Here is a 21,303-nt window from a genome sequence, read left to right on the forward strand (position 1 = left end):
TACCATTTCTGAGGAAAGGCTGATGGCATCCAGGGTTCCTCTGACACGTGGGAAGGCACATGGCTGGCTCTGCTAAACCTTCTCTCCCTGCTTTTATTTTTGTATTGATGTCAGTATTTCAACCGCTATAAAATTATAAACTTTTATACTTAGATAAATCCCCTAGGAGCTAGTCTCCTCTGCTCTCAGATGCAGGCATGATTCATGATGTTTAGCACTGTCCTTCGCCTCTTGCTGGCTGTGTGGAAAATCACTCTCCCCTCCGCCACACTTGTTTTCTCTCTTTTCAGAGCCTAGGTTGTGTTGCTTATGAGCCTCAGTCAAGGCCAGTCAGCCCCTCGTTTCTGCAGCCCTTCCTTTGTGTTTTTATGGCATTTTGTCCATGCTGCTGTTCAGAGTAAATAAACTGTTTCTATACAGAAGAAAAAAAAAGCTTCTGGTTTCAGTGGCTTTCTCCAAAATGTCTTTGGGCTTCTGTCTCAGCTCCTGTGGATCCTTGCTTGCTTCTCCCAGAGGCAAACCCTGGATTACAGATCTTAGCTTCTCTCCAAAACGCCTCTCTCAGCTTCTCTTTAAGCATCTGGGTCCATGTCAGCTCTGAGGTCTCTGTTTCTGAGCTCTCTTAAGGACTCCAGTAAATTAATTAAGACCCACCTTGAATGGGCAGGGTCACATCTCCACAGAAACAATCTAATCAAAAGGTCTCACCCACAATAGGTCTGCTCCCACAAGAGCGGATTAAAAGAACACAGGCTTTTATAGGGTACATAACAGATCCAGACCAGCACAGGTAGAAACCTAGGAGTGGAATTCCTGGGCCATAGGGTAGGCACATGTTTCACTTTATTAAACAAAACAAACAGTTTTCCAAAGAGATTGAACTTATTACACTCCCACTAGCAATGCAGGAGACCACCAGTGGCCCTTCCTCCTCAGCTACACTTGATATTGTCAGTCTTTTTAATTTTAGCCAGTCTGGTAGGTTTAGTGGTATTTTGTTGTGGTTTTAATCTGTGTTTCTTAGATAAATAGGGTTTGGAGCTCTTTTTCAAATGCTTATTGGCTATTTGGATACCATCTTTTGTGAAGTCCCTGTTCAAGTCCTTTGCCCATTAAAAAAAAAAAAAAAAGTGGTTTGACCTTACCTATTGTTCTGCAGGAATTCTTAATATATTTTGAATAGCAGTCCTGTATTGGATATATGCAGTGTAAATATTTACTCCCAGCCTGTGGCTTGCCTTTTCACTTTTTAAATGTGACTGTTGATGAGCAGGGCTTTGAATTTTGATAAAGTCTGACTCATCATTAAAACATTTTTTTTTGTTAAAACCTTTTGCATCCATTTAGAAAATATTTTTCTACCTCAGTGTTGTTAAGATAGTTTTCTATGGTGGGTGTCTTCCAGAAGTTTTATAGTTCAGCTCTCAAGTGTAGTTCTATGATTCATCTTAAATTAATTTTTGCATATGGTATCAAATAGGAATATAAAATAGGGATCATGGATTAATTTGTTTCATGTGGCAGTATCACACTGTCTAAATTTCTATAGCTTCTTGGAAAATCTTCAAATAGGAGAGAATAAATTCTTCTATTTTCCCTTCTTCTTTAATATTATCTTGTCTAGGCCATGTGCATTTTAGAATGAGTATTTCACAAGATTCTTTATAATCCAGTTTCAGATTTCTGTCTGTATTTTTATCATCATAACTCCCTTCCTGAATGAGAATCCAGGGGGGTTAGAAAATGTTAGAACCCCTTCTCAGAGACCCACTATGTTAAACTCTGGTTGTAGCCTCTCTAGTTCTCTTTATTTTACTATTTGGTTAGAGTTTTCATTTCTTTTTGGGTGACACAACTGCTTTTTCAGTATTTCACAGTTTTTGAGGTTTTGTTTTTTTTTTTAGATTGTTTTGAAGATAGTACACAAAGAAATGTATCCACCTACAAAAAGAAGAAGAAGAAAGAGGAGGAGGAGTGAGTATGTCAATTTCTTCAAAAAAACTCTGCTAAGATTTTTATTGGGATTTCACTGAATTTAGGGATCTATAGATTGATTTGGGGCTAACTGACACCTTAACAATACTGGATCTTTCAATCCATGAACAAGGTGTGACTCCACTAATTTAGGTCTTCCTTTATTTTTTTCTTCCTCAAAAAATGTTACTTTCAATGTACAAGTCATTTATTTTGTTAGATTGGTTCCTAGGATATGATGTTTTACAATATCAATTTGGTAAATAATATTGCTTTCTAGTTTCCTTTTCCATTTCATCACTGCTAATCTGTACAAATAGAATTGATTTGTGTGTATTGACCAGTGACCTTGCTAAATTCACTTATTAGTTGTAACAGTCTACTTTTAGATTAATTTGGATTTTCTATGTATATAATCCTATCATTGTAGATAATGAAAATTTTACCCCCACCCCCCAATTTTTATGCATTTGATTTCTTTTTCTTCTTTATTGGGCAGTTATTGGAAACTTCAGTATAGTGTTAAATAGAAGTAGAGAAAGTGGACATCCTTACCTTGTGCTTATGAGAAAATGTTCAATATTTCACCAATAAGTATGATGTCACTGGAGGTTTTTAGAATATATTTTATCTTTGAGGAACTTCTCCTTTCTTCCCAATTTTCTAGAATATGAGCAGATGTTGAATTTTATCAGATGCTTTTTAAAACTCTATTAGGATGCTCATATGGCTTTTTCTTTGTTCTGCTAATGTGGTGAATTAGACTATTTTTCTATGTTAATATAATTTTGTTTTCCTGGATATATCCCACTCAGTTAGGATGCATTATCCTTTCATGTCTTGTTAAATTTAACTTGCTAAACACTTTTTTGAGGATTTTTTGTGTCTATGTTCATGAGTGATACTGGTCTGAATTTTCTTTTTTTGTAGTGTCTTTGTCAAGTTTTAGTGTCAGGGTTATTCTTGCTTCATAAAATTAGTTGAGAAGTGTTCCCTCTTTAGCTGAATGCATTTGAATATGTCTGATATGTTTTCTTTATATGTTTGGCAGAAATCACTGTGAGACATTTTGCCCTGGGATTTTTCTTTATGAGAAAGTTTTTCTTTACAGATACAATTTTTTAAAATATATATAGGGCTATTCACATTTTCTACTTCTTGTTTTAGTTTCAATAAGTTCATGTTTCTCAAAAAATTTGTTCACTAATCTAAAGTTGTCAAGTTTATTGGCATAAAGTTATCAGCATAATATCCCTCTGTTTTTGTTTATATATGAAGGATTTGTAATGAGACCCCCTTTTTTCAAACCTGATATTAGTAATTTGTGTTTACTTTTTGCCCTTCTTGATCAGTCTTTGTAAGGCTTTATCAGTTTGATTCATCATTGTTCTATATCCATTACATGTCTATTTTCCTATTCATTGATTTCTTTTCTTATCTATGTTGTTTCTTTCCTTCCATTGCCTTTGGATTAATTTGCATTTCTTTTTCTAGCTTGTTGAAATGGAGGCATTGAAAATTACAAATTTCTCTAAATGCTGTTTTAGCTGTACCACATGCATTTTCATATGTTGTAATCACATTGCCTTTTAATTTGAATTATTTTTTAATTTCTCATGTGTTTTTTAGTTTGGCCAATGAATTATTTAGAAGTGTATCACTTAATTTCCAAACAGCTAAATATTTTCTAGTTATTTTTTGTGTTTAATTTTTAGTTTAATCCTATTGCGGTCTGAGAACATACTTTGTATTATTTCTGTTCAGTGAATTTTATTGATATTTTCCTTGTAGATTAGCATATAGTCTGTTTTGATGAATGTTGTATGTGCACTTGGAAGAACGAGTATTTTGCAGTTATTGAGTATAGTGTTCTAGAAACATCAATTAGGTCAAATTGGATAATAACTGATGTCCAAATCTTCTATATCCTCACTGATTTTTTTGTCTACTTATTCTTTCAATTACTGAAGGAGGTATATTACAGTCTCCACTTATGATTGTGGACTTTTTTCTTTCTCCCTTTCATTCTGCCCATTTTTGCTTCATGTGTTTTGGAGCTTTATTATCAGGTGCACATAAATTTAGGATTGTTTTATCGTTTTGAAATGTCCCTCTTTATATCTGATAATAATACTTGTCTTGAAGTCCACTTTGTCTGCTAACAATATAGCTAAATCATGTTTCTTATGATAATATTTGCATAGTATATCCACCTGTTTACTTTCAACCTAAGTTCATATACTTAAAGTATGTCTCTTGTAAGCAGCACAAAGTTGGCTTGTGATTTTTATCCAGTTTGAAATACCTCTGAATTTTATTGGTGTTTTGAGTTCATTTATACTTAATGTAACCACTGATATTATTATATTTAAATTTACTATCTGGCTCTTTATATTTTATTTGTCCCATTTGTTCTTTGTTCCTCTTTCCTATTTCTTTTTGATTTATCATGTAGTATTTATTATTCCATTTTATTTTCAGTCTTTTACTTTAACATTTCATTTGTATGCTTTTGGTTTGAATCTTTTAATAGTATAGTCCTAGGTGTTTTTGTCATTCACTTACTTTGACAATTGTTTAAGTGGAACTTCTATTTATATTAAGTCAATACAGATCTATTTGGATATTTTTCTCTATCATCTTCTTCTGTGCTTTCTATTTTTCCTCCCTGTTTTGTATTCATTTTATTTTCATTTGTTTAACCTTTTATACATTGATACGTTTTCATTTAATTTCCTCCTAAATTAGTTTGGAAGTTTTACACAAATTTGTATTCTTTATGATTATTTTAGAATTTCTAATATTTATAGTTATACAGTCTGGAATAAGTTAATATTTTATTCTGTTCTGGCCTAATTACAAGAACATTTGAACACTTTATATGCTATGTGATCTATATATTATTTTTATCTTAGTAGAAGAATTATAGAGGAAAAAAGTAGTGCCACAGTCAGTGACATGAAGGATGAGCATGAAAAAAATTAAAGATAAAAGATGAAGGAAGATTTTAAGAATGTCAAAGAAAGGGGCAGATATGGAAAATAAGGATGATCCAACAAATGCACAATTGGTTTCTTTAAAGAAAAGAATATAAGAAATGAAAGAGAAAAGTACTCAATAGATCATGGATGAAAACATTCCTTAAATGACATAAATCCTGGAAAATGTTTTATAATGAACTGTTAAAACTTATATGTATCTTGGTAAAGTGACTGGATTTCTGGGATTAAGAATTTTTTAAAATAAAAAAAATGATAATAATAAATAATCTTATGGGCATCCAAAGAAAAATTCAATTCACCTATGAAGAGGATACTATAAGGCTAGCTTAAGACTTCAACAACAACCTAATATAAGAAGAAAGTAAAGCAAGGTGTATAAAACCTCAAGGAAAAGGTATGACCCAATACTTTTATACATAAACAGCTATTATTTTATATAAAGGCAAAGACAGATATATTTAAGCATTAAAAAATTTTGGAAATATACTACCTAAGAAATCCTCTTGGATATCTATTATATTGAACACACTAAATTGGCATTTTTCTATGGTAAGAGTGGCAAATATCAGCACTTTCTTATGGCTTAACCTAATATTTGATGACAAAAAAATAATGGGAAAGCCATATTAAAAGGATATAAATGTAGAATGAAAGCTATAAAGTGTGTGAATTCTAGTTTTAGAAAAATAATATGAATGCTGTAAATTTGACAAGATAGAAGCAATAATACAAGTAATAAAAATCTTGAGATTGGGAAGTTACAAGAGGTGAGAAATTTAATTGTGCTTATTTCTTTATCCTTAACATGGAAAGGGAGGAGGTTTGGAGTCATAGAATCTGTTAAAGCTGGGGCAGATGGTATGAACTAGCTGGCCGTAATCTATTTGTTACCCTGCTTTTTCTCCCCTTATTTATAGAAATTGGAAAGTGAAAATTCTAGCTCTCCCAGCATCCTTTGCAGCTAGGGGGAGCTGGATAACACTATTTCTAACTGATGAGATTCAAGTGCTAATCTACTTGGAGAGGATTTCATCTCTGAATAAAAAGACAATGCCACAGAAGGAAAAGGCTTCAGCCACACTTTTTTCTACCTAGAGTGTAGCTGAGATCCTGGGAGCAGCCGCAGTCATCTACCCACCCTAAAGCTGGTAGAACTAAACTTTGGAAGGAGCATGAGACTTTGATGAAATTGTGGAGCCACCGAAAGAGCTCTGCACTGCCTTTCCCATGAATTTTTATTCAAGCCTTATTTATTTAAACCCTGGTTTATGTGGTTCTTGATTATTGAAGCCAAAGTCATTCTTAACTGATCCTGATTTTGGTATCCAGAGGTGAGGTCCTTGAAGAAACAGAGCTTAAAATATAGAACTGGCAGAGTGGAGGATGCACCAGTGCACGTAGCTTGAATGGCATGGTCTGGAGGTCAACAAACCTGTATTTTCATCCTGACCCTGCCACTTACTGGCTCTATGACCCTGGTCAAATTACTTAACCTTCCAAAGACCTACTTTCCTTGTCCTAAAGTGGAATAATAAAAATACTTATCTCTAACGTCATTTTGCACATTAAAAGAGAAATGTGTGTATACAGCTTAGCACAGGGCCTGGCATAAAGCAGTGTCAATTATCTGTAGCTCTTTTAAAAGCCAAATGTCAGCTGGGGCCACCCTGCTTCTCTGAGATATGATTAGCCTTGGCCTGAACCTCTATTATGCAGTCTTGTAAAAATTCTGCCTACAACTACTTGTAAGTAATAAATAATAAGACTTCTAAGGTGATCCTTGTCTCTTGGTGTTCATGCCTTGCATAACCTCTGCCTCTTATGGGAAGGCTGCACCCGAGGATTTGCTTATAACCAATAGCATATGGAAAGTCCAAGGGATGTCACTTCTGTGATAAGGTTACAAAAGATTGTAACCTTATTCTGTTTTTGTGGGCAGACTCCCTCTATTGCTTTCTTGGTTTGAATGTTTTGATGAAACAAGTTACCATGTTGGAGAGACCCTTTTGACAAGGAACTGAGGGTAGCCTCTGGCCCACACCAAAGAAGATCTAAATACTGCCAGCAACCATGTGCTGCAGGTTAAGGCACTCATTTGTCTGAATTTTTTAGGTGTTGTTCTTTCTGGAGGCCAGAGAATGATGTGAGCTTCCCAGCAGATTCCCAGCAGCTCTCTGAAGAACAGGGTATTATTCTCAATTCAAATGTGAAAGATCAGAGAGCAGAAGCATCTTCCCTGGGATCACTCAGCATGTAGCTTGGCCTTGGTCTGAATTTGTTGCCTGACCCTCACGCTGTGCCCTAGACCTTGATGCCTGACCAGATATAAAAGTTGGAGGCCAGAGGAAAATGTCTCCTTATTCTCTTTCTAATATTGGCGAGAGGGGATGCATGCCACAATAGTGCCAACTCCTGGAAATGAAAGATCTGGGTACTGAAAATAGGAACTTACTCTGAGTGTGCAGGAGGGGTAAGGAGTACTTAGAGTTTAGGGCAAAATGTTGGAGCCTGGGGCTGAGAGGAAGAAATGGGAGCCAAGTACTCAGGAGAAGGCACCAGTACTGAAGATGGCAGGGAGACTGTAAGTTGGTAACTGTGTGCTCAGGTGCATAAATATCCAGACATACAGCTGTCCTCTTTTTGGCATTAACCTTATCCCTGTCACCTGATGCCCTGGAGTCTTTGCCTTCAATACCGTCTAGGAGATGGTGGGGCTGGGATTCAATGAGGGCCTCCTGACTCCAATCCAGAGCATTTTCTGCAATGCCTAGGAAGTGCTGCACGCCCCATGGACCAGTGGTTTGAAATCCAATTGCCCTCTGAAGGAGAGGAGAAGAGGAATTTACTAGAACACACAGAAAACCTCCAACTTCAGTGTGGGACCAGGAGATCTTGTGATCAGCTGGAAGATGGAATTCTGGCTCTGTCACCTACCAAAGTGGGAACCAGGGCGAGTCATCCACTTTCACTCCAGATGTCCACGAAGATTATTCACTTTCCCTCAATCCCTAGAATGCTGCTACTTCCACTGTTGCTCTCTGCAGCTGATATCAACGCTAAATTCAGAGAATTAAAAAAAAGAAGCCTTCAGATGGAACTTGCTCTAGCAACCAAACTCACCAACCACTTGCATTCACCCTCCCTCTTTCATCCAGGGGTCTCTTTGGTATAAGGTGGTCTCTCCACATATACACTGGATTCTCTCCTCTCCTGACTTCTTAGTGAGCTTGGGCTACTGAGGACTTCTGTTCTCTCTTGTTTGGTCACTTTCTTTATCCCTCTCTAATGACTTATTTTTGTCAAGATTAAAACATGTTTCAAGTCTTTCCTGTATGTCAAAATCTTTCCTTGATCCCACACTCTCCTCTGGTCTTATCTTTCTCGTTCCCTTAACAGCCAAAGATTTTGAAAGAGTTGTCTAAACTCATTGTACACTTTTCCTCAAGTCTCATTTACTCTTCAGTCCCTTACAATCTGGATTTCATCCCAATCACTTCAAGAAATTCTACTCGCCAAGGTCACCATTGATCTCCATGTTGCCAATTTGATGGACACTTTCCAGTCCTTATCTGACTTGGTGTCTCTGTAACATTTGACACAGTTGTCTACTTGCTCCTAGAAACATACTCTTTCCCTGGATTCTGTACAGGTTCATTTCATTTTTCATTTCTGACTTTTCTTTGATCAAATTCACTCTACTCACCCCTAAGTCCAGATTTCTCTGTCCTGGACCATTTTCTATCCTCACCATACACACTTTCCTTTGGGGGAAGCTAAATTTCCATCACTGATTTTTTATAACCTCCCAATGACTCCAAAATCTGTTTTTTTTAATACACACTTGTTTCTGTGAAATCCAACGGTCCACTAGAAATTTCCATTTGTGTATATCTCTAGAACCTTAAATTCAGCACTGTCAAAATTGAACAAACTCCCCCCTCCCACCCAAACCTGCTCCTCCTTTTAGGTTTTCTGTATTGGTAAATGGAACCAAAAACTACCCAACTGCCTAAATCATAAATCTGGGGGTCATCCTTGACTACTTCTTTTTTTTCCCACCTTTTACAGGCAATCAAACACAAAGCCCTGTGATTCTACCTCCAGAATATCTCTCTAATGCATCCTCTCTAATGCTTCCCCACTGACACTTCCTGAGACAAGGGCACCACCGTTTCTCACCTATGTCATCAAAATCATTTTTTAACTGTTCTTCATACTTACATGCTTCCTGCCTTCCAATTGATTCTCCATATTGCAACCAGAGTGGTCCTCTTAAAACAAACCTGATCATATTTAAAATCTTTCAATAGCCTTTCATTGTCACTAGTCTCCTTAGTAAGTCCTGCTTGGTGTCTCCCTTCATCACTGCTAGCCGCTTCCTATCTCATACTTTATATACATGCTAACCCAGTGATCCCAAATTGGCTATTCATTGGCCTATTAAAATCCACAGGGGTGTTTTATGTGGCATATGCAGTATTTTTTTTTTTTTCAGTTGAAATGACATTTAAAATAAGGGAATTTCTCACAAAATCCAGATTTCCAGATTCCTATGAAACATTGGAATATATACTAACACCTCTCCTCCATTCTTGCATAGCTACAATTAGCTGGAGCTGAGTAGTGGCTGTCCCTTTAGGGAGGGCACAATCTCTCTTAACTGTATGGCTATCACTCCCTATTGCCTCCATGACAGTGATGCTGAGTTAATTAAGTTAACATTGTTATTAGGCTTGTGCTGTTTTCATTTTCTGTAAATCTCCCACTTTCTTCTCTTTGTCTGGTCAGCCCCTACTTTTCCTTGGGTTTTGTTTTATAATCCCTTCCTGGGGGACACATTTATAGAGTGCCCTAGGGTATTATTTATATGCTCCCACAACTCAAAAGTAAAGACTCTTTCCCATGTGGATGACCTAGTATTGCCCAGGAAAGAAGGGGAGGTAGGCTCTGAGGCCATAAAAGGGAGAATAAAAGTAGAGAATGGGGCTATTCATCATATTTATGTCCCTGAGCAGAAGGCTGACATGTCCCAACTTTGGCTCCCTAACAATGTGATGTTTAAAATGGCTTCCCAAGCCTGGTTTGTCCTGATTTCCTGGTGGCTGCTCTTTATGATATGGGGAATCAAGCCAGTTAACAGGTGATGTATGCCTAAAAGGTTCAGGGCACGGTGCTAGGAACAGGAGATGTATAGATAAATGATATGTAGTTTTTATCTTGAGAAGAGAGTGCAGGGTCCTCTGGGGAAGACATACACAATTACAAACAACTGGAGTGAAATCATGAAGAGCTATGATGGAGATGTCTATACAAAGTACAACAGGAATATGGTTGCAGGAATGATTATTTCTGCTGAAGGAATCAGGAAAGGCTATTAAATGAATATGATGCATGAACTGAATCTTGTGGGATAAGCAAGCTCACCACAATTCAATACAGAGCAAAGCACTTAGGGAGGTAGCTCATGCTTACCCTTAATTCCACAGGTAACAGGGTTTCAAAATATGTACACAAAAACTGAAAGAACTGAAAGAATAGACAAATCCACAGTTATTGTTGGAGATTTCAATACTCTTTTCTTACTAACTGATAGAACAAGTTGACAAAAAAAATTGATAAGTGTAAAGAAGACCTAACAGCACTATCAGTGAATTTTACCCAGTTGACATTTTAAAATACTCCATCCAAGAATGGATTACACATTTCTTTCAAGTGCATGTGGAAATTCACCAAGAACAGACCATATTCTGGAAATGCCAGAAATCAGTAACAGAAAGATATCTGAAAAAATCTCCAAGTGTTTGGAAATTAGATGACAAACTTCTGAATAACCCATGGGTTCAAAGAAGAAATCACAGGAGAAACTAAAAAAAAATATTTAAAATTGAGTACAAATAAAACAAAACATCAAAATTTGTGATAGGTAGATAAAACAGTTCTTAGAGGGAGACTTAAAGCATTAAATGCTTATATTAGGGGAAAAAAGAAGGTTTCAAATCAGTAATTTCTTCTTTACCTAAGAAACTAGGTAAAGAAGAGCAAATTAAACCCAAGCAAGCAGGAAAAAGGAAATAGTAAATATAAGATAGATAAATAAATAAATAAAATTGAAAACAGGAAAACAACAGAGAAAATCAATGAAACCAAAAGCTCTTGAAAAGGTCAATAAAAGGCCAACCTGATCAAGAAAAAAAGAGACTACACCTGATCAATATCACTATAGACTCTACAGATATGAAAAGAATGATAAGGGGGTGTCATGAACAACTTGATGCTAACACCACTGATAACTTAGAAGAAATGAACAAATGTTTTGAAAGAAACAAACTACCAAAACTCATGCAAGAAGAAACAATGTGAATAGCCCTTTATCTGTCAAAAGAAATTTAATTTGTACTTAAAACCTGTCCAACAAAGAAAACCCCAGGTCCAGATGGCTTCACCAGCAGATTATACCAAACATTTAAGGAAGAAATAATATCTATTTCACACAAAATCTTCTGGAAAATAGAAGAGGAGGGAATATTTTCCAACTCACTTTCTAATACCAAAACCAGACAAAGGCATTCCAGGAAAAGAAAACTGCAGAACTATATGCCCATGAAAACAGATGCTAAAATTCTTCACAAAATATGAGCAAATTGAATCCAATAATATATAAAAAGGATAGTACATCTTGACTGTGCTGGTTTGGATATATTATGTCCCCCAGAAAAGACATATTCTTTAATGCAATTTTGTGGGGCCAGACTTACTAGTCTTGATTAGGGTGTGATCTTTTGATCGAATGTTTCCATGAAGATGTGACCCACTCAGTTGTGGGTGAGAACTCTGATTAAATTATTTCCATGGAGGTGTGGACCCTGCCCATTCAGGGCAGAGCTTGGTTAGCTCACTGGAGTATTTAAGAGAGCCAGGAAGCGACACAGGTGCTGATACTTGGAGATGTTTAAAGATGTGGACAGAGGACATTTGGAGATGCTAAACTAAGCAATGAAGTCCAGAGTTTGCCCCGGAAAAGCCAAGAGAGACCCTCAGACGCTTAGAGAGGAATGCGCTGGGAGAAAGAAGCAAGGACACACAGGAACTGAGAGAGCAAGTAGCTGAGAGAGACATTTTGGAGAAAGCCATGTGCCTTCCCAGCTGACAGAGATATTCCAGATGCCATCAGCCATTCTTCAGTGAAGGTATCCTCTTGGTGATGCCTTAGTTTGGACACTCTTATGGCCTTACGACTGTAAATTTTTACCCGAAAAAAATTCCCTCCATAAAAGCCAATGCCTTTCTGGTATTTTGCATAATGGCAGCATCAAGCAAACTGGAACACTGACCAAGTGGGGTTTATTCTGGAAATTTAAGCAATCACTGTAACTCACCATATCAACCATAGGATTATCTCAGTAAATGTAGGAAAAGCATTTTTCAAAATCTGACATACATTCCTGGTAAAAACTCTCAGCAAGCTAGAAATAAAAGAGAAATTTTAAGACCTGACAAAGGGCATCTACAAAATCATCTGTGCTGACATCATACTGAAAGACTGAATTCTTTTCCCCTAAAATCAGGAACAAAACAAGGATGTCTGCTCTCATCACTTCTATTTAACATTGAGCTTCACCTAGTGCAATAAGGAAAGAAAAATAAAATAAAATTCATAAAACTGAAAAGAAAGAAAGAAAACAACCTTTGACATGGTCATCTATGTAGAAAATCCCAAGGAATATACAAAAAGGTGAATCAAAGTATTAAGTGAGCTTAGCAAGATCACACAAGGTAAATATCAAAAACACACACACACACAACTTTATTCCTATATACTAGCAATGAACAATTGGAAATTCAAATTTAAAAATGTACCATTTACAATAGCATTTAAAAACCTGAAATGTTTGAAATCCACAAAATGTCTGTAAAATGAGTACACTGAAACTATAATAGGGCTTAAGGGTCTTTTTGTCCCTTCCTCTACCTTTTGGTAAAATTTCATGGCTCACTGAAACTGACAGTACGCACTTTTAATTTAAAGTATTTTCCTCCTCTTCTGTTTCCTGTTTATTTCTTTCCTTTTTAAAATCCTAGTGGGGGGTCATTTTCTATCGCCCCAAGCAGAGTACTGGAGCAGAATGCAGACTGGCAAGGAGACAGGGAGATGTAAAAAGGATGCCCACCTGCCTTGGGTGACAGGGTTTAAGGAGAGGCCTGTCAAGGTCACTGAGAATGACAAGAAGGAGGAGAGGGGGTGGTGTAGAGCCAGGCTCAGGGGCTGGGCAGGGGGAGTGGAACACAGAGAGCAGCCCTAATCTGGTACTATTTATTTGACAATAGAAAGAGGGAGAAAGAGAAATTAAGGATGAGGGTCAAATGGTTCCAGCTTTTCTGTGAACTCTTTCTTCTCTAAGCCCGGCACGAAACCTTATTTGAAGTTCAAGGTCAAATACTTTTGATTCCCCAGCTGTTGAGAGACTGATTGCTGAAATTCCTTCCTAGGCTTGGAAACAGAGTTGGAGGTGTATTGATTTGCTTTCTTCTGTTCGTCTTTTAAATGCCTTCCAATGAGGACACTGATGTCAGTTCAGAGAAGAGACACCCTTATTTGCCCCATTGGTAATAGCACGGATATTTGGGTGGGTGCGTGGGGTGTCTTTACAAATAGTAACAGTCAGCATGCAGTCATTCATTCCTTGGTGATTTAGGATTTTATTTTAAACATAAGAAGAAATCTTTGCATGGTTTTAAGTGAAAGAGTGATGTAATCTGTGTTTTAAGAAGAATGCCGTTTGCTAATGCTTGGCAAGTGGGACAGGGGCAGGAGTGGACATCAAGAGCCCTTACTTCCAGGGGCACGAGGCCAGAAGGTTTTTCCAATCCTAGCCTTGTGAACCAGGCCCATAAGTGAACAACTTCTTTCCTTGAATCCAAAGTCCAAGTCAGGGGGTGGGTCCTGGCAGACGCTCAGCCTTGTCCTGCTCTTGGTTCTCCCACGGCCGGGGGTGGGTTCAAGCCCCTTGCTGCTCTGACTCGGCCCACCTCCTCCCACCCTTTGCCCCCTCCAAGCTCTCTGGGAGTCAGCACTAAGATTTGGTTGAGAGCATGGGATTTAGAGTCCCCTGACATAAGCTGGGTTTCCAGGTCAGCCTCCTTCTGAAGGTCAGACAACTACATAACCTTTCTCAGTCTTAATTTTCTCATCTCTCTTGGTATTGGACCTACCTTAGAAGGCTGTTGTGAGGATTATATAAGGTAATGTTTGTCCCGTGCTTGGCATTGCAATGGTTGAGATGTTGATGAAGATGATGGTGACGATGGTGGTGATGATATTTTCTGTGTTCTACCTCCTTGCTGAGACACCCTAAACACCAGTACCCTGCTGCCCCCTTCCTACTTGGGCTTCTGTTTCCATCTCTTCCTGACACCTGCCCCTCTCTGGTGGTCCTTTCCCTCTCTGAGTCTTGGTTTCCCTAGGTCTGTTCCATCCCAGAACACGCCAAGCCAGGGATCTCCCAGAGACAATGATGAACATGACGTGTTCCTCGGCTTTCACATGTACTCTGATTCTGGAGTCAGAACCACCAATGTGTCTTCCTTTTCCTTTTAGAGCTTTTGCAATTAGTTCTTTGCTGTAGTCAAGTCTATCAATAAACAACACTGTTTTATTAGTTTTATCAAATTTAAGAATCCCAGCCTTTTTGTCAGGATGAATTGGTCTATAATTACAGCTCTAGTTTAGTATATCTAGTAAAAGCCCAAATACCCTGAAGTTTGTATTTAGTGACAGTTTGTTAATTTCCCTAGAAGTCTTCATCTGAGGACAAATTGCTAGTGTCCAACTTGGTCACAGCCACTGGTGACATGGACAGCAGTCGAGACAGGCAATAGATTGAGGTGAAATGACATGAAGACCTCAGAGGTAGATTCTGGTGCCAGCTTTGCCCCTTACTACCTGGCTTGCCCTGCACAAACATTCTACCTTCCACAGACTTAGTTCATGCACATGTTAAGCAGGGATATGTTGCCCAATAATAGGGATAATGCTATTCTAGGCTTCTTTTTTAGAGTTGTTGGAATAAAATGGATGTGAAAGAACTTAGCAGTCATTCAAGAACCGTTCAAGTGTAAGATTTATCATTCCTCCCATTCAAAATCAGATGATTTACTGGTTGGCACAGAGCAAACAAACAAATTGATAAATGCTTGAACATTTACTTTCTGCCAGGCACAGGACTGGGGGCTGAATTCTAGAGAGGTCTCAGATGAGGTTAACACCCTGGGGTATTAACAGTCTGGTACAGAAGGCAGACACTGAGCTAAAATTTAATGTGAAAAGCCTTAACGTAGAAGGATGCAGAGACATCCGGCTTCACCCACACCCAATATTTCTTCATTCACTCATTCAACAAATACCTACTGCTTGCCTTCTGGGTGCCAGGCCCTTTCTGGGGCTGTACAGATGGTGAGTGAGGCTGGCAAGGCCCATCCTCTCATGGAGCTTGTCCTTATGGGCTAATGAGGCTGGGCATGGAGGTGAGGCAGGGGGAAGAGGCACTCAGATACTAAACAAGTAAGCCAACAAGGAAGCAAGTCAGATCATGAACAGTGCTTGGAAGGAAATAGATGGAGAATGTAACGGACTCAGGGAGGACAAATTTAGACACTGTGGTCTGAGAAGGTATCTGATAGAGACCTGAAGGATGAGGAGTGAGCCCAGTGAATGGCAGAGCCATGAGTTGTGCAGGGAAGAGCAGAAGAGAGCATCTGAGGTGGGGGAACAGCCAATGCAGCTGTCTTCATTGTTTTCAGTTATTTTGGTGCTTGGGTAACTCTAACTTGCATGAGGCATAGGATAAAGCTCTCTGTGCAAACTTCTTAGAAGGGACAATCCCAGAGGGCCAAGGTATCTCCAGTCACCCAGATACAAGTGCAAACTTTTGGCTGGGTTCTGAGGAGGAGCAGGGGGGCAGCAGCACACCCAGCCACCCCTGCAAACTGACCTCAGGGGCTGGCACCCTGGCCTGTGGGCTCTAGCCTGGTTTGGTACAGAAGGTTGGGGAATGATCCAGAGGGGGTAGAGACCACCTCCCCCTGCTCTTTCTGAGCCTCACTCCTTCCTCCTACTCCGTGTTCCATTCCCCTGTGAGGTTGAGGGTGGGAGGGTCATCCTTCCATGAGGCCCTCGCATTTAAGCCAGGAATCCTGGAAGATTGGAAAACTTGCAGACGCCAAAGGAATTAAGCTCAAATGCAAGAAATTCAGACACTGTTTGAAGTGGAGACGGATGTTTCCTTTTGGAGGAGGGGAAGAGGGAGGGACAAAGGAGTTGACCTCCAGGCTACCAACCCAGGGTACACTGGGTGCTCTGAAGATAGGAACCCTCGGAGGGTATATTCTTCTCCCCCACACACGATGTCCCAATAGTGGCAACACTGAGGTTCAGAAGGCTTCTGCTGTCTCTCCAGATAGTGTGGTGTGGAAGAAATGAGGGAGAAACCCGCCCTAGTCTTAATTCATGCCTTCTGATCTTATCGAGGTTGGAGTGAGTTAGGGGTGTGTGTATTTGCATGCGTTTGTGTGGGTGTGTGCCAACGTGTGTATGAGGCTGTGTGTGTGTGTACGCGTGTGTGTGTGCTTGGGGTGGGGATGGGATTCCAGTTTGGGGAATGTTTTACACAAAGCGAATGTCTAGCCAAGTCCATTTCCTCTGCCATCTGCCTCTTTCTCAAAACTGTGGTGCCCGTTCCTTCAAAGCCAAGCCTTCTGGTTGTCCGCTGCCTCCCTCCTGGATGGAGAGAGAGGCCCCGGACGCCGGGCACCGAAAGCCGGCCTGGGTGGGGGCACTGGGGCACCCCTGGGCTCAGATGCCTCGCAGATGAGGTCACATCCTCTCCCTCCCCGGCTCCTCCGCGGGATGAAAGGCAAAAGCAGACCGAAATGTATGTGGAGCGGGGAGGGCCAGGGCTTTGCTTGGCTTGGCCGGGGCTGGAATTACATAACAGTGATGTGGGAGATCGGGGCCCACCTTCCTGCTCGCCCCGGGGCGGAAAGGGAGGCCGGGCCCTCGCGCGAGGTCCGCGACTGTCTCTCCCCACAGGCGCCGCGGACCTGGACGCAGGGACCGGGAGGCTGAGGACCCCGCGCGCGGCGCGGCTGGACGGGGGAGCCCAGGCCCGGGAGAGCGCTAAGGGCGCCGAGAGGTGGGGGGCTGCAAGGAAGTGAGGGGGAGCCTAGGGAAGAGAAGCAAGGATGAGGGAAGAGAGGAGGAGCAGAGGAAGGCGAGGGGCGGGGGGTAGAAAATAGGGGGACGGCTCCGGCTCCATCCGCATTCCCTGCAGAAAAACAGCTGCGCTGCTGTTAGCCAGCCAGTGCAAATGATGACAAATTAGATGGATAGGAAGCGGCAGAGGAAAACATTGTCTTGAAAAGGATGTGAGGGTGAGGGAGAGAGACAGAGAGACCCCGAAGGGAATGGGGAGCTTTGGTTTGTCTCACATCCTGGGGACCGTGTGACTTGAGGAAGTCGCCCTCTCCAAAGATGCGCCAAGGAAGGCTTAAGGAGCAGCTGAGGCTCTGGGGAGAAGCGCTGCCGGGACCTCAAGCCTGACCTTCGCAGTTTTAGCTGGCCAAGCCCCGCAGATAATTTGGAAAATAATTTTGAAAATAGCCTTTAAAAGTTTTCATCATACGTTTAAATAGTTGTGAAGGGTGTAACATTTGCCATGTGGATATTTTATTGACATTTAAAAATATACCCGGTTACATCACTTTAAAATGTGTCAGATGGAATCTAGCTACTTGATCTAGAATATCATCTATTAAAAAAATACTTGTATGACTTTCCTTTAAGTTGAAAATTTTCCATTGTTTTTTTTTTTTCCCTACTTGAGCCCTACAGAATTTTATCTGGATGTGATTATTTTTATTCTTGACAGTGTTTTATTGATCATCCTGTTATATTTTTTCTGACAAAAAATATGTATATGAATTGAAAGGAAAATTTTCTATGACTTTATACATTATGCATGTGTTTATAAATAATTATTAAATAAAGGGTAAATTTTTATTGGAAATGCATTTTTAATTAGCCCATGTATCCATGGTTGACTATCACTTACATGAGTCAACGTCAATTACATTCTGATTTTTCATTTTATGAACATAAGCCCTGAGACACTTTGCTCACACACATAAAAAACAAAATAGATGACCAGGGGAGAAATTTTATTATGGCAATGTCACGTGACTCTTTGAACTACTTCCAGGTTATTTGCTAAAATATCACAGAGTGCTATATCATCAAATTTATTTTTGTCAGTTGATGATATATCATCTAACAGCTTGATTATATTGCCCTTCAATTAGTAGAAAACAAATTTTACCAAAGGATGGATTTGCAACTCAGGTAATAGTGCCTTTCAGGTAATAGAGCCTGACTTCATTTTCTGTTCAAGGAAATGTATTAATAGAGTTTTTGGTAATGACCTTGCCACTTTTGGATTCTAATTCTTAGATGACTAGATAGATGATAGATGGTATAGATGATATGTAATCAGGCAGATGATAGATAACAGACAATAGTGATAGATAATAGATGATAGATGTGGATAGATATATGATAGATGAAAGACAGATGGATTTAGATAGATAGATGAAAGAAAAAGGAAGGAAGGAAGGGAGGGAGGAAGGGGGGAGGGAAAGAGGGAAAGAGAGAAAGGACAAAGAGTGCCTTCCACATTCTCCACAGGTGCTCTCCAGGAATTCTGCAACTTTTGACAACAGTGAGATGGAAGTGGTCATTCAACAAAAATTACCATAATTCCTCTAAAATATATCTGAATTGAGAACATCCCATCATTGGCCAAAATAGTCCCTTCCTAAGACTAAGCTTTGTCTTCCACAAATATATGTATAAAACAGAAAGGGGAGCCCCACCCTGGCACCTTGATTAAAGAATTCACTGACACCAGTACTTTGAACTGCACCCCTTTTTGATGCCCCAGAGGTTTTAATGCACAGGAGCAATGCACCATCATGACATTCCAGGAGGGTGAGGAGTATGCTTTTCTTTTGAGACATGAGAGAAGGATGGTGGTGGAAGGAGAGATGGGAAAAGAGATTCAAAATTAAGCAACCTCATAGAGTCAGAATCTAGAATATAGGTTACCAGGGGTAGGGGTGGGGATAGGGAATGGGAAGTGAAGGCTTAAAATGTACAAAGTTCCTCTTGGGAATGATGGGAATGTTTAGGCAATGGATGGTGATGAAGGCAGCACAACATTGTGAATGCAATTAACAGCACTGTAATATATATCTGAATATGATAAAAGGGGGAAATGTTAGATTGTATATATGGTAATGGAAGAAACACTTAAAAAAATTAAGGGGATTACACCATACAAACAGGGAACCCTAAGTTAAACCACGGACTTTGGTTAATAAAATAATTATAAAAATGTGTTATCATCAATTATGACAAATGTTCCACACCAATGCAAGGTGTTAGTGGTGGGGTGGTGTATGGAATCCTGTATTTTATGCATGATCATTTTATAAATCCAAAACTTCTCTGATAAAAAAAATAATTAAAAATTAATTGACCATTAAAAAAAGAGTGATTCAATCTGATCCCTTGATTGATGTCAGGTACCACCATGCTCAAGGGAAGAATTTTAGAAAAGCTTATGCATGGAAGCTGAGGATTTGGAGCCTGCTTCTTTTAAAATGAACCATGTTCACATACCCCACGGAAAGGACTGGACCACTGGATTGGTTTAATTCCACGCTGCCCTTCTCTTCTCTGTGCCTGGCGTTCCTCTTTGTGAGGAGGGATGTGTGGGGGTCAGTCAACTGAGCTCCATCTCTTGCTCCACATCCCATCAATGGCCAAACACTGCTAATTTTGTCTTCCACATATTCTCAAATCTTTCCTCTCCTTTCCATCTCCATCTCCATTGCCACTGCCCTAGTTCAAAGCCTCCTGACCCTGCTCACATACCCACAATTTTCTAACTTATATGGCCATCTCCATCATATCCATCCTCCAAAGCTATGGGGTGGTTTAGCTGAAATGCAAATCTGAACAAGTCCCTCCCTTGTATAAACTTTGTGGCTCCCTATCACCCATGGGAGAAAGTGCAAACTCTTCACTACATGTGAAGGAACTCTGCCTGCCTTTCTTCTCTCACTCCTTATCCCTCCTACTTTCCATCTTGTGTCCCTGTGGTGAGAAAGTCTTGTGTCCCTGTGGTGAGAAATGGAGCTTTATATGGAGACCTCCACATCTGACCGTGAGAGTCACACTCAATAAGACCAGCTTTAGGCATGGCGGAGTTGGGGCACACCCACATAACATTATTTGAGGGGTCTAAGAAGATTTTCAGCTCACTCTAGCTGTCTAAAATCACAGCATTAAAATTTCATTCCTTTGAATGAAAATACACATATCCCTGTAAAACACCGTGCATCCTTTAAAATGCACATGTCCCTGAAAAAGAAAACCCATGTTGTCACTAACACTGCACCTCAGAAGGAATTAGTTGAACTGGTCATTTGTTGCCCAATTAACTGAGAGAACTTGGAGGCAGGGCAGAGAGGGGAGAATGGTTCTGGAATGTGGAGTGCTATTGAGGATGAGTGGTCCATGGTGGGGAAGCATGACTGGTGGCAAAAGGTGAGGGTGATAGACTGTTAGTAAAGGCTTAGGCAAAGATGACCTTTACCTGCTATTTGTAACATCTGTTTTCTGTGTGTAATGGTTAATTTCATGTGTCAACTTGGTTAGGTTATGGTGTCCAGTTGGTTAGTCAAGCAAGCACTGGCCTGATTGTGACTGTGAGAGTATTTTATAGATGGATTTGCCTCTATAGTCAGTAGATTGCATCTACGACTGATTGTATCTACGATCAACAAACAAGATTGCCCCAGCAATGAGGGTTGTCTCCTCATCCAATCAATTGGAGGTCTTAAAGCCAGAACTGAGTATTTCAAAGACCAGAAAGAAGACTTCCTGCCTCTAATTCAGCACTCAGTTTCTTCTGGGGAATTCAACCTCACTTTCTTTAGTGTTTCCAACTTGTAGCCTCCCCTATGGAATTCAGACATTCTAACTGCCATGGTTGCATGAGCCAATTCCTATAATAAATTTCTTAATATTTACACACACACACAAACGCATGTATACTGTCAATTCTCTTTCTCTGAAGAACTCAGACTAACACACTGGGTTTGGTTGCTTTGACACTATTAAAAGTGAGAACTGTCAAAGATAGGCCTTCCATACAAGAAGTTATGTCCAGCCTTTCTCTGTTTTGCAGGTTGACAGAGTGTATAACCATGA

The sequence above is a fragment of the Choloepus didactylus genome, chromosome 8, assembly GCF_015220235.1.
Source record: "Choloepus didactylus isolate mChoDid1 chromosome 8, mChoDid1.pri, whole genome shotgun sequence".
Classification (NCBI taxonomy): domain Eukaryota; kingdom Metazoa; phylum Chordata; class Mammalia; order Pilosa; family Megalonychidae; genus Choloepus; species Choloepus didactylus.